Source organism: Mustela putorius, unplaced genomic scaffold (assembly GCF_011764305.1).
Source record: "Mustela putorius furo isolate JIRA1106 unplaced genomic scaffold, ASM1176430v1.1 tig00000196_pilon_pilon_pilon, whole genome shotgun sequence".
In the NCBI taxonomy this organism is placed as follows: domain Eukaryota; kingdom Metazoa; phylum Chordata; class Mammalia; order Carnivora; family Mustelidae; genus Mustela; species Mustela putorius.
The window spans coordinates 4,662,932-4,668,931 of record NW_025421310.1 but is presented as its reverse complement, the minus strand read 5'-3'; positions in this window follow the sequence as shown (position 1 = coordinate 4,668,931).

The window sequence follows — 6,000 nt, the reverse complement described above, 5'->3', positions numbered from 1 at the left end:
AAAAATATCTCTAGTTCTATTTTGTTAATCTTACAAATGGGGTACCTGAGTGGCTCAGTGGGTTAAGACTCTGCCTTCAACTCAGGTCCTGGGACCAAGCCCCACATTGGGCTCTCTGCTCAGCAGAGAACCTGCTTCCCCCTTCTCTCTGCCTACTTGAGATCTCTGTCAAATAAATAAAATTTAAAAAAAATAAACCCCAAAATATCTCGAAGCCTATACACAATATTTATACCCCTCCCTACAAAACACCTACTGCTATTCCCCTCGGAGCTTGGTTTAGCCCAGACACTGGTCATTTCAAGTCCCAGGGAGCACTGAAGGCAATAAAGAACAGGCCTGAGGCAACTGGTCTGCAGACTTGCCTCTCTGGCAAGGACATCCTCCAGATCAGGTGGCTATGAAAACCCATTCCAAAAAAAAGCAAAAATGAACTTTGGGGACTTCATCAAGTAAAAAACTTTTGCACAGCAAAGTTAACAGTCAACAAAACTAAAAGGCAGCCCACAGAATGGGAAAAGATATTTGCAAATGACACTACAGACAAAGGGCTGATATCCAAGATCCATAGAGAACTATCAAACTCAAAAAAAAAAAAAAAGACTTATCAAACTCAATACCCAAAAAGCAAATAATCAAGCCAAAAAATGTGTAGAAGACATGAACAGACACTTCTCCAAAGACCTACAAATGGCCAACAGACACATGAAAAAGTGCTCAACATTACTCGGCATCGGGGAAATACAAATCACAACCACAGTGAGATCCCACCTCACACCAGTCAGAATGACTAAAATTAATAAGTCAGGAAATGACAGATGTTGGCGAGGATGTGAAGAAAGGGGAACCCTCCTACACTGTTGGTGGGAATGCAAGCTGGTGCAGCCATTCTGGAAAACAGCATGGAGGTTCCTCAAAAAGTTGAAAATAGAGCTACCCTACGACCCAGCAATTGCACTGTGGAGTATTTATCCTAAAGATACAAATGTAGTGATCCGAAGGGACACCTGCACCCCAATGTTTTATAGCAGCAATGTTCACAATAGCCAAACTGTGAAAGGAGATGAAACGTCCTTCAACAGAAGAATGGATAAAGAAGATGTGGTCCATATACACAATGAAATATTACTCAGCTGTCAGAGGGAGGAATACCCACCATTTACATCAACATGGATGGGACTGGACAGGATTATACAGAGTGAAATTAGTCAAGCAGAGAAAGGCAATTATAGGTTTCATTCATATGAATAATAGAAGAAATCAAAGGTCATAGGGGAAGGGAGGGATAAGGGAAGGGAGGGAAAATGGAATGGGAAGAAATCAGAGGGAGACAGGATGAGAGACTCTGGACTCGGGGAGACAAACTGAGGGTTGCTGGAAGGGAGATGAGTGGGGGGATGGGATATCAGGGTGATGGGCATTAAGAAGGGAATGAGAGGGGCACCTGGGTGGCTTGGTTGGTTAAACTTCTGGATCAAGCCCTGAATCAGGCTCTCTGCTTAGCAGGGAGCCTGCTTCCCCCTATCTCTCTCTGCCTGCCTCTCTATTTGTGATCTGTCAAATAAATAAAATCTTAACGAGATCCCAGGAGATGGGATGAACACTGGGTGTTATGTGTATAACAACTGATGAACTGAACAATACACATGAAACAAATAATGTACTAGAAGTTGGCTAATCATATTTAAATTTTTTTTAAAAAATTCCAGCAGCCCAAATTCACAGGACAGCACTGAAAATTGTTGGGAGCTCCTGGGGGAAAGCCCTCTGAGGTATTAAGAGGGAGGAGAAAGATCAGTGGAAAGTCTGAGCTTGGAAGAGCATCAGACTATCATCAAACAACTACAAGAAGCCAGGGCACGCACTGTACTAGAACTGGTGACCCAGCCTTGGCCAAGCAGATTGCGTGAGCTTACAAACCAGCCACGAAAATGCATGTTGGTGAAGTCTGTGTGCGTCTTGTTGACTTCTCCACCCACTCTCCTAGTAAATGCATACCATCTGCTGTTGTAGGCACAGTCCATTCTCATTTGCAGTCATTACGTTCTGTAATGTCACCAGGAACACCGAATCAGCAATTACTAAACCAGGGCTGAGGCAGCAAATACAGGGTGAGCGTCCTGTAAGCCTCTGGTCACAGTGTTTTTGTCAACCCATCAATACATAGCCTTGTTTTATGTATGTCTGTTTCGGACATCTTGTTCAACACCAACCGTTGATTCATCTAGACTGACCTCACAGCCCAAAGTCCTATTATGCCTAAAGGAAAAAGCACCGGACACAGGTGTTTCTCTGTAGGGCACAGTACCAGGCTTCTTGAGCTGAAGAACACCAAATAGCATTTCACCAGTACACACAGGGCCCATTAAAGAGTCCTGTTATCTCAAATGAAAAAGCACAAAAATGCAAAAGACATGGCACCAAATGGACCAGCTAGAAGGACATCTGTGTAGAGGAGAGCTGAAGCAAGAATGCAGAGCACTGGCTTGTCCAAACCCCCAGCTAGGAGCATTTCTCAAATCTTTCATGCTCTGTGCATGTCCAAGAAGGACCAGGAGAAAACATAGCAAGTACTGATTTAGCCGCAGGGGAAGGTTATAAATACATTTTAGCGAGCAGGTGAATTCAACAGATACAGAATCCGTGAATAATGGGGAAATATTATAATTAATATTACAGTGTGCTGAGTCTGAGACAGGACCCTACAAGGTGCCACGAAATCACACAGTCAATGGAACAAGCAAGTGAGGAGGAAAGGGAATTGTAGGAGACTTGAAGACTGCATCAGATTGAACCAAGGAAGGGAGAAGGAGATATGGAGTCATGGTCAGCAAAAACCACAGGAGCAAAAAGCCCTGGAGATTATGCTGAGTGAAATAAGTCAAGCAAAGAGAGTCAATTATCATATGGTTTCACGTATTTGTGGAGCATAACAAATATCATGGAGGACAAGGGGTGTTAGAGAGGAGAAGGGAGTTGGGGTAAATTGGAAGGGGAGGTGAATCATGAGAGACTATGGACTCTGGGAAACAATCTGAGGGGTTTGAAGTGGCGGGGGGTGGGAAGTTGGGGTACCATGTGGTGGGTATTATGGAGGGCACGGATTGCATGGAGCACTGGGTGTGGTGAAAAAATAATGAATACTGTTATGCTGAAAATAAATAAATCAATTTAAAAAAAATCCCTGGAGGGAGAAGGTACAAGAACGGAGGAGCACAGCAGGAAGTTGTCCAAGAACGAAAGCATCTCCTGGGTCTAGAAAGAGAGGCGGGTCAAATCCAAGGACAGAGGTGCTAGAGACTTCGGATTAAGAAAGTGCCCACCGCAAACCCTGCCCAGCTCCCAGTAAACCACCATCCTAATCTCTGCCTAAGTCTGACTCTTCTAGATACTTCTTAGTCGTGGAATCCTGCAGAGCTTGTCCCTCTGGGGCTGGCTACCTTCTCTTAGCGTAACGTCCTCCAGGTTCATCCACTTTGTCCCAAATGGCAGGATTTCCTTTTTTTTTTTTTTTTTTTTAAGATTGAGTAAAATTCTGTTGCACATATATCCCACAGTCAAGTATCAGTTATGCAAGACTCAGTTCTAGAGGTCTGCTGTAGTCCACAAAGTACAGTCAACAATTATGCATTGTGCACTTAGAATTTCACTAAGAGAGTACAACTTCAGTGTTCTCACATCATGGGCACACACACCAAAGGGCACACATCTACTACCTTGATTGTGGTGATTGTTTTGAGAGTGTATGCCTCTGTCCAAACTCCTAAAATTGTTAAGTATGTTCAGGGTTTTTTTTGTTGTTGTTGTTCGTTTATCAATCATACCTCAATAAAGCAGATCTTTTAAAAACAAGCATGGGATCCCACAAGAGGAAGAACACTAGACAAGGAGTTTTGGAGCCATGGAGAGAGGAGACATCACTTACCGATCAGACTTGTAATCTCAGATGCCTCCGTTCAGAGAACCTCCAAGAAATAGCCAGTTGCACCCACTCCCCAGCCTGTGATTGGCCCTCAGGCCACTCCTCAGCCTATCAAGTCTCTCTCCAAGCTCCTAGTTTACGACTTCCTTCTGACTCCCCCTAGCAAGTTCAAGAAGCCACTTAGGACCCAGCTGTCACACATAATCTCCAACGACTTCTCCAGGTGCAAATCATCACTATCTGGGAAAGGGGAGGCACAGGTGTGTTTCTAATTAAAACCTGTGCTATCCTGGCACTTGGGTGACTCAGTGGTTTAAGCCTCTGCCTTTGGCTCAGGTCTTGATCTCAGGGTCCTGGGATCGAGTGTCAGGCTCTTTGCTCAGCGGGTAGCCTGCTTCCTCCTCTCTCTCTCTCTGCCTACTTGTGATCTCTGTCTGTCAAATAAATAAATAAAATCTTTTTAGAAACCTCATGCTATCCTGACATGAATGGAGTCTTCTCCTCCAGCCAAAGGCCATTGACGTACCTCTCCTGCCATCTGAGAGGTCATGTAAAACAATGAGATATAAGGGGAAGAAAGAGCCCATAAGGCCTTAAGATAAAAGCACAGACGCAACCACATCTAGTGACCAATTCTTCTCCCAACACCAGGAAAACCACCAGCGACAACATTCCATCACACACATAAAGGCTCTTCCATGGAGTCGGGAGCACATTGGGACAGGTTGGTTTTATGTCACTGCAATTAACATTGTCTTGGTGGCATTAGATTGAATTCAAGAATTTAGCTAACTATTTTAAATTTGAATTAGCATTTTTAAATTGGAGATTAGGAAGCACTTAGAGGAAGGTGTAAGAATTGGAAAGAAACAGATAAAACCATATGTGCAAATGACTTGACTGCGTATCAGAACACCCGAAAGACTCAATGGGAAAACTACTTGAAGCATGGATATTTATGTCATTTTCCTACATGCTCTGTTTCTGGGTCTCTTTTTGATAGAACCCCGCATTGGGTCCTGGTGAAAGTGAGACCTCCCATTTGCGCAAATTCCTTTCAAGTAGGGGACATGGACAGGTACAAGATCATCCAATAAATTGCTCTAGATGTTTTCTTTCTTTTTTTTTTTTTTTTTAAGATTTTATCCATTTATTTGACAGAGAGCGAGATCACAAGTAAGCAGAGAGGCATGGGGGAAGCAGGCTCCCCATTAAGCAGAGAGCCCAATGCGGGGCTGGATCCCAAGACCCCAAGATCATAACCTGGGCCAAAGGCAGAGGCTTTAACCCACTGAGCCACCCATTCACCCCTAGATGTTTTCAAATGGGAAGTAAGATGCTAGGACTGTCTCCAGTATCAGCCCTCTCCAAAACCAAAATTTTCTGCAGTGGCTTATTCTTCTGAATCTAAGAGGTTGGGGAGCATTTCCTTCTCAGATTGAAAGCACCTGTGGGGAACAAGTCTTACAGCCCATTACCTGGGACCTGGGATGCTAAACACTTTCCAAGCTGTGCGGTGAAGGGGATGATGGGACATGCCAGCCCCACCCAATGGGAGGGATGATGTTTACCAGCTGAAACCACAGAGCCTATTAGGGCTGGGGGCAGAGCAGACCCAGTGCTTTTCTTTCTGCTTTGGAAGATGGACTTTACAGGAAGGAGCCAGGGAGCCTAATTCCCTTTGGGGTGAGTATTGTGTTTTTTCTCTCCTGTCTCCAACATTGGCACCATCTCACTTTCTCAGTTGCAATGACAGACACTCAAGTTCACCAAGTCCAGTTGGCCTGTATCGAAAACGCAAAGCAAAGCTGGAGAGTCGCCTTTGAAAACAACCAGCTCTGTTTCATTGATAAAATCCTTACCACTCTCTGAAACCAGTCTTCCCGTCTCTGAAGTGAAGTCCTAAGTTCTCAGTCTTTATTTTCCCAGTTATTAATAGCTGAGGGCCAAGAGACTGTCAGAGCTAGCACAATCCTGAGACCAGAAGGAAATATCAGAAGGTCTCCAGGGACTCCATGGTCTATGATAGCCATTAGCTGATAAGATTAAAAAAATAATAATAATAATAACCCCAAAAA